We start from the raw sequence: 17,906 nt of genomic DNA on the forward strand, positions 1-17,906 counted from the left end.
AATGTCTAGGAGATTTTCATTTTTTTCTTGAATGTTTTGTGTTTTTCCAATTTTTCTACAACAAGCATGTGGTAAGTTGGTAATCAGAAAAGAAAAAAAAAACCTAAAATGTAATGGTTATGAAGCTTATGTAGGAACTCATGAAAAGAAAAGGTACTTATGAGAGACCTGTTTCTGGGATTTATGGAGCAGAATGTCGTCAGATAAGGTGAACTTCTGGTCTTGTAGCAGACTGAACTCCAAAGAAGGGCAGAGTGGCGAGTAGGGAAAAATTCATACTAAAATTAGGCAACTAGAGTAAACAAGAGTAAGGGCAGGGGGTGACTGGAGTAAAAACTAGTGAAAGTAGAGAATTACTTACTATCTAAAGGGCTTCAGGATAGATAGAGAGATTACTTTGCTATCTAAAGGTGGAGACTTGGGGAAGGAGGAAGCCAAGGGCCTGTTGAAAGTCAGGAGCTGTAAGAGGAGACAATAGCCTGTGCCAAGATCCGTCTGCTGATTATAATGAGCCTTTGAAGTACACCTCACCTTCTCTAGAGTGGACTGAGAGCCCCAGTGTCACCTCCCAGCCTAAGGTGCCATCAGAAAACTTTATCCAATAAAGAAGGTGCTGTTTCCAGAACATTCCAGCGAGGCTACTGCTGCCACGATGGCAGGTCTTCCACCATCACCAGCAACACTCCAGGGGGTAGGGCAAGAAGTCACTGCATATGTTCGGGAAAGTGCTAGCTAAGAACATCCTAGTTATTAGAGATTATTGACTACAAATATTCTCTGTGCAAAATGCTTTCTTTTAGAAATGTCCTTATGTGTGGCTTTCAAGAAGGGGCTGTATTGCTTAAGTGCAGTGACCACATCACATCTTCACAGGGAACAGAGATGAGAGTGACTGCAGCTTTCTTCTGTGGAGCTCTCGAGCTGCTCTCAACTGCTCCTGCAGGAAGCCGTGCCCTGGCTCCTCTAGCACCCTTTCCATCCTCTGCCTTAGACATGGTGTCTTTCTGTACTCACTTCCCTTGAGATTTTCTTCCTACAGGAAGCCTTGTGGACTCTCCAGCCTTGGGCGTCGTGTGTATACCCTCACCTCCCTGCTCTTCCCACTGGCAAAGCCCTTGTCACGCAGCACTGCTCCATCTGCTTACTGGTCCCCTTACCACCACCCCCTTGTAGGCCATAGCACCTTGAGGGCAGGTGCTATGGCCTACAAGCACTGCTTCAAGCACCCAGCACAAAGCTTGGTCCAAAGTAGATGCCAGGTAAGTAAATAGAAAAATGAATGAATGAATGAACAGCACACATTTTTTCCTGCAAGGTATTTTAAGATTAGAACACTATTACCTAATCCAAGAATAGAAACTCATTTTGAAATGTTTGGGAAGATGTGCAGGATGGCATTTAGTTAAATCTGTTATGTTGTGTTTTGCTCCCTCTTACCAGCCTCAGAACTCACCGAAGGAAGGTCCTTCTTCCAGTTACTTTTGCATCCTCGCAGTGTCTAAGGTCTCAATGCATTTTTGTGGCCTGAACAAATGAACCAATGAATGTGCGAATGTCACTTCTCCGGTTCCTTCCTGTAAAAGTTTGATGTTCTAAGGACCTTCAAAGTAAAGTATCAGAAAAGAATGTCACCTTTCAACAAATTGTGAACAATTCTGAAAAAAAAAAAAAAAAGGAGCCATCAAGGGACAAAAGGGACAAGGAAGTACCTCCCAGCATTACAAGGCATTACTGAAGCTAGTGTTGGCCTGAAATGCATGCTTTTACTAGGAATCTAAAACCCATACAACAAACCAGGGAGTGAGCTGGAATTCCAGGAAAGAAAGTCAACCCTGCAGTGTACAAAAGAGCACCTCACAGTTTCTGACAAATATCTTCGCATCCACAGGAAACTGGTCTACCATGTGGGAATAACATTTGGCAAAACCTCTTATGTAAAGCTCAATTTCATCTACGAAGTGATGGTCTAGTGCCCACTGAAGCTGAATGACCCTGGACAAGTTCCTTAAAGCCCTAAAACTCAGTTTCCACATCGACAAAATTAGGAGAGTGGAAACAGCAGTGTCTCCCTCGCGCATAAGATAATGAACACAAAGCCAGCACAGGGCCTGGCATTGAGTAATGAGTCAACTTATTTAAATGTTAAAACTGGTTTGACTCTTTCATAACGATAACAGTAATTCTAACATCAGTACAGGCCAAGCATTGAGCAGGTTCTTTACTTATTTTATAATACATTTCTGCAACAGCACTATATGGCAATTATCATTATTCCCACTTTACAGAAGAGAAAACCAAGGTGCCAAGGGTTCAGAAATTCGCCAAGGGTTCAGAAATTCACCAAGTTTACACAACATGTAGTGGCTGGCCCGGAAATTAAACCCAGATGAAGCCACTGCTCTGTGACCACATAGCGAATGGCAGGGGAAAGCCATGAGACAGGGTTGAGCTGAGGCAGAAGCTCAGAGACCATGCCTATCACTTCAGAAACAGTGTTCCACTGGAAAAACAGATGATAGTTGTAATAAAATGGTTGGTAATTGTGGCTTGTAAGGTACATATTCAGCAGCAATCAGTGAACCAGAATACAAATATAATAAGCTTTTAAGAAGCTCTAAGCCTAGGCTGGAAGGTGGGGCATGGTAATCACTAGGTAGGAGGCAGAAAGTACAAAGCACATGTTAGGAGCTAGAGCTAGAAAGGTGAGTAGGGTTTCAAATGAGGTTAGACAGGGGATTTGAAGAGACGGGCTTCAGAAGCCTGACTGATGATCCAGGTCAGAGCTGAAGGAGATGGGAACCAGGGTAAGAGGGTGCTGAAGAAGTGAGGTGGGGCCAGGGGAGAAAGCCCTTTGGAAAGTCAGCTAAAGCACTTGGACTCTGTATTAAAGGTGATGGAGATCCCCAGCATAACCTAGAAATCAGCTGGCCGTGGTAGGAGGTTCTGGGGACGGCAGATATCAGCATGCCATGCAGAATTGCATACAGTCTCCTTGAGCTAAGCCTCCTCCTGAGGCGCAGGCTCGGGAAAGGGGGAAGCCAAGGGCCTGTTGAAAGTCAGGAGCTGTAAGAGGAGACAACAGCCTGTGCCAAGATCCGTCTGCTGATTATAATGAGCCTCTGAAGTACACCTTGCCTTCCCTGGAGTGGGCTCCAATGCCCCAGTGTCATTGTACACTGTGTTGTCTGAGACTATTTTGGGAAATCAGATTTGCAACTCCATGAGCTGGTGAACAACCTGCTACATGAGCAGCCACAGCAGCAAAACATAGCTGGGCCTGGTGGCCAGAGGTCACTCAGGCTGTCCAATTGTGCACAGCCCAAAAGGAAAGTCTCCCTGCAGGGACCCATTCAGTCATTCAGGCATCAGTGCCTGGACTCAGCATGCATTTACAAACTCTTATTTACTCATGCATCCATGCTTTCAGGGTTCCTTCACCGGATCAGCTGTTCATCGCCATCCACCGGTTCACTCCTGCACTCTTGTGCTCACTCTCTCACTCCTCAGTGCCTTGCCCGCTTATCCACATACTCCTTCCCTCCTGCGTCCTCTTGCATGCTATGAGACAGTGTGGCTTGGTGGTTACAGGCACTGGCTCTGGAGCCCAGCTGGCTGGCTTCAAATCCCAGCTTGATCATTTCCCACACATAATTTGAGTGGCAATTAAACTGTGCCTGTGTTCCTAGTCTGTAAAATGGGGATAATCCTAGTACTTGATGTGCAGCAGCTGTGAGCATTGAGCAAGACAATACATGCAAAGTTCATGTAAGGCCTGGAGCTGCAAGGTCACATTGCACAGGGACACAGATGCAAGGAAATGACCATTATTTTCCCCATTTTTAAAAATTGTGTTAAAATACACGTAACATAAAATGTATCATCTCAACCATTTTTAAGTGTACAGACCAGTGGTATTAAATACACTCAAAGGTTATATGACTTTCACTAACACCCGTCTCCATAATAACTCTTTTCATCAAGTGGGACCATTTTTGCAGACAATCTATCCGAGGTGCATTGGAGTCGTGTTTGGGACTCAAGGGCCATGGACTAAATCTTCTGAAGACAGCAAGTGAACATGGAGCTCAGGGCATGGTGTGCCCTTGAAAGCACAGCCCATCTCAACACATCCTCCTGGCACCATGGATGTACCTTGGGGTGAAATCACTACGTTTTTGTGTGAACTAGAAGAGCTAAAAAAAATGGGCCTGCAAGGTGATGACATTCCATTAACCAGGATGTTGTGATCAGAAATGATGTATGCAAGGAGTATAGTGCTATGTCAGATATGGAGTAGAGGCTTAATAAATCACAGCTACCACCATCTATAGTATGACCCCCACAGGGCAGTATTTGATCTTCTGTTCCTGTGTTAGTTTGCTGAGAATGATGGCTTCCAGCTTCATCCATGTCTGTCCCTGCAGAGGACATGATCTCATTCTTTTTTATGGCTGCATAGTATTCCATGGTGTATATGTGCCACATTTTCTTTATACAGTCTATTACTGACAGACATTTGGGTTGGTTCAAAGTTTTTGCTATTGTAAATAGTGCTGCAATAAACATATGTGTGCATGTGTCTTTATAGTAGAATTGTTTATAATCCTTTGGGTAAATACCCAGTAATGGGATTTTACAGGCCATTTTTCTATGATAGGACACCCCAGAATGCTACTTGAAGGGAGAAAGAGAAGGAGTACAGGAACCTTCATGGCCTGGATGGCTTACAGCAGAGTGCAGCTGGAGTTAGTAGCAGTGGACTACTCCAGGCCAAGATGTTTAAAGCAGCAAAGCCAGCCATATGGCACACTCTGCTTGGAGCAATACCTTTGGATGACCTCAAGGGCTGTGGACACCGAAACCCTTCAACAGCATCCAGCCTGCAGAATTACAACCTGGCTTCTATCATTAATGGCTTGGAGGTGGCTGTGCTTGATCTGGTAAGATCGTACAATGGGCAAGGCTATAAGAGCCAGCAACAGGTCATGTGGCCTCAAGGGGCTCGTGGCCCTACAAGGCCACAGAAGCCAGTGAACAGAGACAAAGATTGCTTCACGGACACCTGTAAACATCCACAGGGAACATCCACAGGGAAGCTTGGAACCACCTGGGGAAATGAACCCTGAGCACCACAAAGTGGAGGTGACACCTGTGGAAAATGAGTATATAAGTTTAAAGATCTCTAAGCTGTGCTCGCAAATCAAGGCAGAACTCAGCACACAGTAACACGGACAACACTAGCGTTCAATGACAGGTATTTTTGAGAGGATTGGTGCTGGATATGTATCTCTAACACTTTGAGGATGTTCTTTTGTGGGTAACATGATCCTTCTGTCTGCCTATGGAGGCCGTGTCAGAGGTGGGCATTTTCCAAGATTTGGGCTTATTTTACCTAGAATTTCTTTAAGCATCTTAATTTCGTTTGTAAAATGGGAACTATACTCCATAACTCACAGGGCTGTCATGTGATCAAGTGAAATCATGGATTAAAAAGTGATGATTATTGTTCATATGGACCTACCACTGAACTTTTTCGTTATTATTACTTTTATTAATATTATTGTTATTAATTCATAATCTTCTAGCTGAAATTTTTCTTTAAAAGATGTTTTTCATGGTTCCCATAATAGAGAACAAAATAATATTCCAGTAATTATAAGGCACTTTGAGATCCTCTGGTAAGGGTATCCCTTTAGTAATCACAACTACAGCAGATTTACATGGTTGAGGATATTAAAGCACATTAAATTCCATTATGGTTCTGATAGTGTTACTTAACGTTCTCACACCTAATCACAAAGCATTAAAACTTATGGCCGGTTGCAGCAGCAAGTCTTTCCCAGAACAGGTTTCGAAAATCCTCATCTTCGGCCAGGTGCAGTGGCTCTTGCCTGTAATCCCAGCACTTTGGGAGGCCAAGGCGGGTGGATCACGAGGTCAGGAGTTCAAGACCAGCCTGACCAATATGGTGAAACCCTGTCTCTACCAAAAACACAAAAATTAGCTGGGCATGGTGGCACGAACCTCTAGTCCCAGCTACTTGGGAGGCTGTGGCAGGAGAATCGCTTAAACCCAGGAGACGGAGGTTGCAGTGAGCTAAGGTTGTGCCACTGCACTCCAGCCTGGTAATGGAGAGAGACTCCCTCTCAAAAAAAAAAAAAAAAAGGAAGAAGAAGAAGAAGAAAATCTTCGTCTTCATAGGCAAAGTTCTGTTATAGAGAAACACATCATTTAATGGACAACAATCACCACAACTCCTCCCTGTCTCATCCAGGCCAAACGATAGTTTGAAGCACAAACTACTAAGGAATTGCCATTCACTCCCATTTCTTGCATGTCTGACTTCAAGCTGCTTCTCCCCATAGCAGTGGAAGTTAAAGTGGAAGGAGTCAAACCCCACAGGGCTCCACACACTGCATTTCGAGGGCCTGTAGCATCCATGTGTGAGAGAGGGGAGGCAGAAGGAAGGAAATTGGACTCATGCCCCCCACACAGGCACATGACTTTAGTTTTCACTCATTTATTCGAACTTGCTTATTGGACGCCTGCTAAGATCTGTGCAGTCTTTGGGTAATGAGTGAGATGCAATTCTTGCCTCAAGGAGACCTCAGAGTAAGGAAGTGAGGCAGAGAAACACCCTCAAGTGTCCAGGAGCTATCCGGCTTGTAAAGGTATTTAAATGAGCCACCTAGAATTGGGAGAACAAAAAATGAGCACCTCTGATTCCGGCCACTCAGTGCTGGAGCTGGGAGCTCCCAGAGAGAGTGTCCTGCAGTTAAGGCTTATTATCCTGTGGCCGGCAGACTGCCCGGTCCCATTATTTGCAGGTGGCTGTAAATGGGACTGCACACGTGGTATGGCACATGTCTTATCCTTGTGGTTTTGTGGTCACATGGAGAGCCAAGCTTCTCCCAGAACTCACCCTGCTCCTTACCCTTCCTCCAAGGGGACTGCTCCGGAACCACTGACTGTTGAAAAAACTACAGGGCTGTTACTCTCTAGGTTACTTAGATATGGTGGGCAGTGAGCAGCACATTTTTTCAAAGTGCTCAGAAATTCTTCCTTTCTAAAAAACACATATTTTATTGGCCAGGTAGGTCTGAGTTTGAACTATGATAATTACTTCCTAGTCCTATGCCTTGGAGTTTTATTTCTCTAAATCTCAGCTTCTTAATCTGTTGTAGGAAGTGGTGATAGGACCACCCAGGAGGCAGTACTGTTGTGGGAATTCAGTGAGATATTGCATGGATAATGCCTGTAATATAGAAGGTTCTGGAAAATATGAGTTCCTTTTGGTCGCCTTCCCTAATGATAAGTAGCCCAAACTTCACACAGAAGCTCTAAGTTTATATTTTCTCCCCCCAAATAAAAGGCCAAACGTTGATTCCAGTGCCATCAGACCATGAAAAGATTCTTCTTGGTTCAATGTTTACCCCATCCCTACATCTGACCCCATGGTTCAGCCACACCATTTTCTTACTGCTGTAGGATACATTTCAGGTCCACTGTCGCCCACCTATTACTTCTTTAGCCTCAATACATGTAAGTTTTCACCTTCAACATGATCCAGCCACACTAAACTGGTCAGTTCCCTTAATGCACACCTACTCAGTGTTCAGAGCAAGCACTTCTACCCCCACCACCACCTCTCTGTGCCCTACATGGCTCACTCCACTCCACGCTCCTCTCTACCTGGGTAATGAGTTCTTATTGCCCTTACCTAAGTCTAAGATTCACTCAGCATAACCTATCGCATTTATTTCTGTCTCTCTTATGGCAGGAAGCTCCTTCATAATTACCACTATGTCTGATTGAATGTCTTTCACTTCCTGGAACCTGGAGATGCATGTGGTACATTGCAGATATTCAATACTTTCATATGAATGAATTAATGAAAACCTACTAGTCTTTCTTGCTAACAAGTGTCTTATTGTGATTCCAATGCCCACCATGTTTTTTGTCCTTACAGTTCTGTCCCTCACATGTCATGATCTGATTTAGTCTACCAAACTGTCCTTAATTTCTTTATGTTATGCATCAAAAATTGCTTAAAATCAGATACATATCTTCGAATACCCTAAAGGAAAGCAAATAAGTGAAGAATACTAAATCAATATAACAACCACATTTAAAAATATAAAACAATAAATGGAAATTAAGAGAATTGGTAAGTATAACAATACCAATAATTGCAATAAATGTGAATGGGTCAAATCCCCCTGTGAAAAGATAGAGATTTTCTTATTGGGTTTTAAACAAAGGAAAATTTAAGAAAAATTCATTTATGTTATGTTTATAAGGCATGCCCCTAAAACAAAATGACGGGGAAAGCCTGAAAACAGACAGATGGAAAAAGAGAAATCAGCAAATGCTTAAATAAAAGAGGTGAATAAAAATATATATCAGAAAACATATAATCCAACTCAAAAATATTAAATAGGACAAAAAGGGATTTCAATATTATTAAATATTACACTCCGTCAAGAAGAATATTCACACATCCAGTAACAAAACTCCAAACTACATAAAACAAAACCTGTTGGAGAGACAAGAAAAAAACTAATAAATCCACAATCATAATAGAAGATTTTAACACATTCCTCCCAGATCAAATGTCACATCAAGTAAACAAAAAATAAGTAGAAATACAAAAACTTTGAATATACCACTAACATGCAGTGCCAAACAGAAAATACAAACCTTTTCAAATTCCTCTGACAGAGACAATAGAATTGAATACAGATAATGTATCAAATAAAATATCAATATATTCACAAAAGCAGAAAATAGGAAGAAAAATATCTGACTACAGTATTTGTATAAATAAGAACGATAGGAAAAACAAACTAAAAGTTTTCACATTGAATTGGAAATTTATCCCTCTGCATATGTCTTGAGTTACAGAAGATATTAAAACAGAATAAAATACATTTTAGAAATAATAAAATGAAAAAACTATAAAACAAACCCTTAGAGATATGACCAAAGAAATATAAAGAAAAATTTCTAGTCATAACTGCATTTATTAGAAATTGAAAACTGGAAAAAAAAATTGAGATTTCAACTTAAAATGCTAAAAATACAATAAAATTAAGCAAATTAGAATAAAAAATTAATCAATTTAGAGGCAGAGATGTCTTACATAGGGAACAAAAAACGGTATAATTAATAGATTCCAAAGCATATTATTTGAAAACATCAATAAAATAGTTAAAAGTCTTATCAGGAAATCTGAAATGAAGAAAAAAGAAGACAAAAATAAGCAAAATTAGGAATAAGAGATTATATAAAATCATAGAATCAGATGAAAATTTTTAAATGACATTATATACAAATTCATTACCAATAAATTTTAAAAGCTTAAGCAATGGATGATTATTAAAAATATATGAATTTAAAAATTAATGTAATCAACATATTTAAAAACTTCTGATCATCAAAAGACATTAAGGAAATGAGAAGCCAAGCCATGGACTGGGAGAACATTCCTGATGGTACATAATATATCTGCAATATCTGTATCTACATCTGTAATAGAAAAAGAAATCCTAAAATTCAATAACAAAAATGGGCAAAGACTAGAACATACATTTTACAAAAGAAAATGTACAAAGAGCCAACAGGCACATGAAAAATTATTCAATATCATTAACCATCATAGAAATACAAATAAAACCATAATGAGGCAACACTACATGCCCATGAGAATAGTAAAGTTAAAAAAGATTTACAACACCAAACATTGGTGAAGATGTGGAGCAAAATGAATGCTCATACATTGCTGATAAAAGGGTAAAATGGTGCATGACTTTGGAAAGCCTTTGGCAATAAATAAATTAATCATTTACCACCTGTCATGGTCAGTTCATGGTTAGCTCGATCTGCTTTAACAAATTATCATCGACGGGGTGGCTTAAACAATCAACATTTATTTCTCACAGTTCTGAAGGTTGGAAAGTCCAAGATCAAGGTGCCAACCTACTCTGATGACCACCTACTTCCTGGTTTTCAATAAACACCTTCTACTATATCCTCACGTATTGAAGAGAAAGAGATTATCTTTCTTCCTATCTCTTCTTGTAAAGGCACTAATCCATTCATGAGGGTTTCACCCTTGTGACCTTATTACCTCCTAAAAGCCCCACCTCTAAGTGCCATTTTTGGCCCAGGTTTGTGGCAACCCTGCATTGAGCAACTCTATCTGGGCCATTTTTCCAACAGCATGTGCTCACTTTGTGTCTCTGTGTCACATTTGGGCAATTCTCACAATATTTCAAGCTTTATTATTATTATTATATCTGTTACAGTGATCTGTGATTAATTATCTTTGATGTTATGATTGTAATTGTTTTAGTGGTGCCATAAACCATGTCCATATAAGACAATGAAATTAATCAATACATAGTTTGTGTGTTCTAAGTGCTCCACCGGCTCACAGTTCTCCCATCCCTCTCTCTCTATCCTTGCACCTCCCTTCCCTACTCCCTGAGATACAAAAATATTGAAATCAGGCCAATTAATAACCCTACGATAGCTTCTAAGTGTTTAAGTGAAAAGCAGAGTCATTTACCTCTTACTTAAAGTCAAAAGTTAGAAATGACTAAGCTTAGTGAGGAAAGCATGCCACAAGTTAAGATAGGCTGAAAGTTAGGTCTCTTGCACCAGTTAGCCAAATTATGAATGCAAATGAAAAGTTCTTGAAGGAAATTAAAAGTGCTATTCCAGTGAACACATGAACAAATGATAAGAAAGCGAATTAGCTTATTAGTGGTCTAGACAGAAAAATCAAACCAGCCATAACATTTCCTTAAGCCAAAGCTTAATCCAGAGCAAAGCCCTAACTTTCTTCAATTCTGTGAAGGCTGAGAGACATGAGAACACTCTAGAAGAAAAGCTGGAAACTAGCGTAGGTTGGTACATGAGGTTTAAGGAAAGAAGCCATCTCCAAAACATAAAAATGCAAGGTAAAGGAGCAAGTGCTGAGGTAGAAGCTGCAGCAAGTTACCCAGAAGATCTAGCTAAAATCATCAATGAAGGTGGTTACACTAAACAACAGATTTTCACCGTAGATGAAGCAGACTTGCATCGGAAGAAGATGCCATCTAAGACTTTCATTGTTAGAGAGGAGAAGACGATGCCTGGTTTCAAAACTTCAAAGAACAGGCTGATTCTTGTTAGAGTCCACTGCAGCTGGTGACTTTAAGTTAAAGCCAATCCTCATTTCTCATTCTAAAAACTCTGCGGCCCTTAAGAATTATGCTAAATCTAATCCTTGATAATTACCACTATGTCTTATTGAATGTCTTTCACTTCCTGGAACCTGGAGACACATGTGGTACATTGCAGATATTCAATAAATACTTTCGTATTAATGAATTAATAAAAAACTACTAATCTTTCTTACTAACAAGTGTCTTATTGTGATTCCAGTGGACCAAGAAGAATCTTTTCAGGGCCTGATGGCATTGGAATCAATAATCAAACGGAACAACAAAGCCTGGATGACAGCACATATGTTTACAGCATGTTATACTGTCTATTTTAAGCCCACAATTGAGACCTACTGCTTAGGAAAAAAAAAAAAAAAAAAACTATTACTGCCATGGACAAGGCACCTGGTCACAAAGTGCTCCGATGGAGATGTACAAGGTGAATGAGCCATTGCCCCCCAGCCTGAATGTTGTTTTCATGCCTGCTAACGCAATGTCCATTCTGCAGCCCATGAATCAAGGAATAATTTTGACTTTCAAGTCTTATTATTCAAGAAAGACATTTTATAAGGCTATAGCTGCCATAGATAGTGATTCCCCTGATGGAATCAGAGCAAAGTAAATTAAAAACCTTTTGGAATGCATTCACCATTCTAGATACCATTAGGAACATTCACGATTCATGGGAAGAGGTCAAAATATCAAAATAAACAGTCATTTGGAAAAAGTTGATTTCAAACTTTATGGCTGACTTTGAGGGGTTCAAGACTTCAGTGAGGGAAGTAACTGTAGATGTGGTGGAAAGGGCAAGAGAACTTGAATTAGAAGTGACTTGAACAGATGAGGAGATGCTTCTTAAGGGTGAGCAAAGCGAGTGGTTTCTTGAGATGGAATCTACTCATGGTGAAGGTGTTGTGAAAGTTGTTGATATGACAACAAAGAATTTAGAATATCATACAAACTTAATCAACAATGCAGTGACAGGGTTTGAGGGAATCAACTCCAATTTGGAAAGAAGTTCTACCGCGGGTAAAATACTATCAAAGCAAATTGCACACTACAGAGAAATCTTTTGTGAAAAGAAGAGTTCATCAGTGTGGGAAACTTCATTGTCTTAAAAAATTGCTACTGCCACCCCAAACTTCAGTAACCACCACCCTGATTAGTCAGCAGCCATCAACAGCAAGGCAAGACCCTCCATCACTAAATAAATATACTATGACTCACTGAAGTCTCAGAAAATTGTTAGCATTTTTTCAGAAATACAGTTTTTTAAATGAAGGTATATATGTTGTGTTTGTAGACATACTGCTGTCATACACTTAAAAGACTATAGCATAGTGTAAACATAACTTTTATATACACTGGGAAGCCAAGGCATTTGTGCAACTCACTTTACTGTGACAATCACTTTATGTGGTCCAGAACCGAACCTGCAATATCTCTGAGGTATGCCTGTATGTGAGTTTTGGGAAGACAAAAGCATTCAGTCCACGACACCACCCAATAACTGAGCCACTCCACTTTTAGGTATTTACTCAACAGAAACTTCCAAAATGACTTGTCTTTCTTATTCATAGCAGCCACAAACTATAAAGAGCCAGTTTTGAAAATGTCCATCCACAGAAGAACAGATAAATTATACTATATTCATACAATGGATTATGACTCAGCAACAAAACTATTAACTACTGGCACACAACAAGATCATGAGTCCCCAGATCATTTATACTGCGTGAAAGAATCAAGATATAAAAGAGTACATACAGTATGAGTCCATTTATGTGAAATTATCCATCAGCCAAAGGTAATCAGTGGCAAAAGAAATCACAACCGTGGTTGCAGGGCTGCAGGCGGTTGGCAGAATTTCACTGTGAAGGGAACATCATGGAGATTTCTGGGGTGACAAGAATATTCAAAATTTTAATAATGGTGTGAGTTATACAGGTGTATCAATTTGTCATGGCACACAGCACTTTATACTTAAAATCTGTGCAGTTTTCTGCATGTAATTATATACCAACTAAAAAAATTTGTTAATGCCTTATTTCTCAGTGTTATTAAAAGATTAAAAAGAGATTCTGCCTGTAAACTAGTTATGGTCAAGGTGTTTGATATTTAGCACATACCCAATGAATTAGATCTTTTACACACTACAATGTTGATTAAACAAATATAAACAAAATACTGTGGACTATCTATGATAATGATCACTTTGAGCAAGGTTTTCCCCACCTAAACAGCATGATAAATTCAGAACATAACTGTTCTAGAATTTAGACTCAGCTGGCAGGCCAGGCCTCATAAACAACCTCCCAGTGACCTCTGAATCCCAGGTGGGGACCAGGTGAGCAGCCTGTGGGACTGGTTTAATTCAATTGTCCGAGTTATTAACTCTGTTTCTGAAGGAATTTGTGCAATTCGAGTCCTGATGTAGCTCCATATTTTTTGTTTGTACCTGGTTGATAATGTGCATCTGACGTTTCTTCATTTTGCAATATCTGAGAACCAGGGAGATTTTAATTAATCCTTTTCTGCCTTCATGTCTAAAAGCTAAAAGACATTTTAATGAGAAGGCAGCGGTGGCAGCAGCAGCAGCGGTGGCAGCAAAACAAAAAAAAATCAGTAATAAAATAAATAACCAAATAGAATTGGTGGGTCTCATAAACAGCCCCACAGATGGAAGCATTCAGCTCAATGAAATAAAAGATGAATTTATTTGGCTAATGTAAATAGAGAGAAAATGAGGCACTTGCATGGAGCTCAAACCCACTATGAATAGATGAGTAATGTCAGGGTGTCAGACCTGCGGTCGTAAACTCCCCGGCGCCAACAATGGTCATGCCCGATTTAATGAAAAAACAAATGAAATGCTACATATTACTGTTTGCTTCCCCCGTCAAATGAGATGTCTGAATATTTTATTCAGTAAGGAGTGTTGTATATATGAAAGATAATTAAATGCTGTATAAAGGAAGTGGGTTACATGGCGTTATGCTGGGGCGCCGTGAGTGTAGGATGGAGCTAGGGAAACCTGGCCTTCTCCAGTACCATTATAATTATGATGGGTGACATGCAGCAAGAGCTTCCCACGTGCCTACCACTGTGCCAATTAAACCATCAAGGATGAGATTCAATTGCAGGCATGTGGTGAGTACTAAGAGGCACATAAAAATAGACAGAGACTAGCACTTGGAGACATCGTAGTAGCAATGGAAAAATAAGACAAGACAACGCTTTGTGCGCTGCAGTTGCCCAAATGCATATTGAATGAATAAGTGACTGAATATAAAAAGTGATCAAATAAATACAAAAAGGCCCAAAATGAAATCATCATACTCTTATGTTCCCAGGGTCACTCTCTGTACTTGGGACAAACTCACCACTTCTCTCTACTTGGGGAAGCAGTTTAGACAGAACAGAAAGAGGACACACCTCCTCCACCTCAACACCATTGACATTTTGAATAATTCTGTGTCATGGGGGACTGACCTGCACACTGTAGGGTGTCTAGCAGCATCCCTGGTCTCTACTCACTAGACACCAGCAGCAACCCCTCCCCAACCCTCTCCAACAATGTGACAAACAAAAATGTCTCCGGATATTGGCCAATATTTCCTGGGGGTGAACGTTTCTCCCGGCTGAGGAACACTAAGTTAAATGGATTTAGAATTTAGTCCAGATCCTATCATTTTCTAGCATTTTGATGTTGGACAAGTCACTTTACTCTCTTTCAACCTCATTTTCCTCATCCATATGATAAATATAATTCTGTCCATATGAGTGTGGTAGATTAAGTGTTTGGCTCCAATTATCATCTCTCTCTGCACCCCTAACCCTTGACTTTCTCTGACCCCAAACCTTTGGTCATGTGATTTGCTTTTCCCAAGTCAAGTCAACAAGTTATCACATCTTGCTACTTCCACTGTCTCTCTTATGCGTCTGTCATCACCATGACAAGAATAAGCCCCAACATGCATGCTTGTCTAAGAAGAATGAAAATAATGTGGAGAAGGCCCAGACCTACACAGCTGCAACCTGAAGAAGAGCTACCCAAGTCTACCTGCAGAGAAATGGGAATAACTGCTGTTTTACACAACTGAAGATCAGGATAACTTGTTATACAGCATTATTTTGACAACAGCTGACTGATACCATGGGAATAACTCTATACAGATCCAGTCGTATATCAGATGATCAACACAACACATGTTAGCTGCCTTCTTCCCTCCCCACTTCTGCTTCTTTCAAATATCATTGTTCCTGGTTTCCTTCTGGCTGCAAGTACGGTCCAGTATTAACACAAGAACATTTCCTCCATCATTTGGAGATGATTAAAACAAAGAAAATAACAGCTACTAGAACACTGCAAATAAAAGCTAGACATTGATTTTCTACCTCCTATAAGGCAACTATAGCTTGGCATGCACTAATTTCTGAAAACAAGACTTAACTAACAATGTGTTGAAGCACTTAAACCAGGTGCATGTTAGAAGAATGTTACTATATCTTTTTCATTCATTCAGTGTGTTCTATGTTTAGGGTCCCATTTGGAAACCTAGAGCAAATAAAATGTGCAGAATCAGTTTAGTCAAGGCAAAGGACTTGGTGAATAATTGCTTCAATCCTGCAGGTGTCCAAATGGGAGCCTTCCTTTTCTCCTGGATTTCTGTAGAGCTCCATGGCTCTGTCTTTTCTAGAGTCCCAACACTGCAGGAAACTTCTGTTTCAGCACTGTCATGGCAGGATTTTTGCTAACTAAGCCCCCTAACCTTGTCTCTCCAACTGACAGTCCAGGACAGTTTTCCAACAGAATAGGCTACAGGATGTGCATGAGACTTCATTCATGCATAAATCATTTTTGGGACCTTGTATAGGATGTTGTTTCTACCCTCAGGATATCATGGGTCCATGGGAAGGAAGCCCCAAAAATTATAACACAGCATAAAAATGTATTAAAGATGTCCACATTCTAATCCCTGGAACCTATGAATATGGTACTTTCTGTAGCAAAATGGACTTCACAGATATGATCAAATTAAAGATCCTGAGATGAAGGGATTATCTTGTATTATCTGGGTGGGCCCAATATAATCACAAAGGTTATTTCCCTTATAAGAGAGATAGAGGAAAGGGTCAGAGTCAGAGAAGGAGACATGAAAACAGAGACAGAGATTGTAGGGATGCAGCCACAAGCTGAGGATCACAGGCATCCCCTAAAAGCCGGAAAAGGCAAGGAACAGATTCTCCTTTAGAGCTTCCGGAAGGAATACAGCCCCCCAACCCCTTGATTTTAGCCCACAAGGCCCATTTTAAACTTATGACCTTCAGAACCAAGGATAAATTTGTGTAGCTTTAAATCACAATGTTGGTGGTAATTGGTTACAGCACTCACAGGAAACTAATTCAGAGGGAAAGTACATGGTGAGATCCTGACTTATTCTGGAGGGATCAAGGACTTCTGGGAGCAGATGTCGAGAAAGCTGGAGAACAGGAAAGACTGAGCCAAGGAAGAGATAGGAAAAGGGCGTTTCTTGCAGTGGGATTGGTATGGATGGAAGCCTGAAGAAGGAAAAAAATAATTTTTAAAACCCGATTTGTTATGACTGCTCAGAATTTGGCACATGGAGGGTGCTCAGTGTTTACTGAATTACTTTAAACATGCATATACACATATAAGTCATACATGTCAGAATGCACACAGAACAGAGCAATGCTAAATGGAAGGGAAGAAGCCAGGAAAGTCCTAACGGGGAATTAATATTGTTAATATTGGAACTGAACCTTGGAGAATGAGGAGGGACTTAAGGAGCTGGACCTTTATCCCATAGGCATTGGGTCGATTTGAAAGGTTTTTTCAAAGGTGTGACCATGTTAAGAGGTACAACAGGAGCCATCACTATGGCATGAAGATTAGAGGGAGGCAGTACCCAAGGCAGGTGACCAGCTAAGTGGCTACTGTAATAATCTAGGTAAGAAAGGCAAAACTTTTTGTTCCCACCAAGGACAGATATGCATCTATGCTATTGTACATTCACCAGTTCCTATATTCAAGAGTGTGGCTTGTTATGCGGTGGCCTCTGTGCCATGGGCTCTTTCCAACTGCCACCCCTCCACACCCTCACACCTTGTATTCCATGCCTTGGGGAGCTGAGAAGGCACTCTGTTTGCCAAAAATAATTTTACAGGCTCAATGAATTAGCTATCTTGCTATATTATAAATCTGTTTCCCTTTCTGTCTACCCAACTATGTTTTATCCCTCTTGATAACCAGAATCCTAACATTCTTAAATAACAACTATAATAGCTACCATTCATTGAACACTTTCTATTTGCCAGGCACAGAACTAGACTGTAAGCTGCAAGTGAGCAAGAGCTGTTTCTATGTTGTTACATGTTTAATCCCTGGTCCCTGGCACAGTGCTGCATCAGTCAACTATGTGTGTTAGTGGGGACAGGCCAGACTATACTTTGGTTACAAATGAATCCCCAAATCTCACTTGTTTAATCCAACTAAGGTTACTCTCTCACTCATGTTACATGTCTAACACAAATTTGGAGGTGTTATAGGTGTTATGGGCTGAACTGTGGCTCACAAAAAAGAAATGTCAAAGTCCTAATCCCCATATCTGTGAATATGACCTTATTTAGAAATAAGGTCTTTGCAGATGTAATCAGGTGAAGATGAGATCATTA

Source organism: Gorilla gorilla, chromosome 15, assembly GCF_029281585.2.
Source record: "Gorilla gorilla gorilla isolate KB3781 chromosome 15, NHGRI_mGorGor1-v2.1_pri, whole genome shotgun sequence".
In the NCBI taxonomy this organism is placed as follows: Eukaryota; Metazoa; Chordata; class Mammalia; order Primates; family Hominidae; genus Gorilla; species Gorilla gorilla.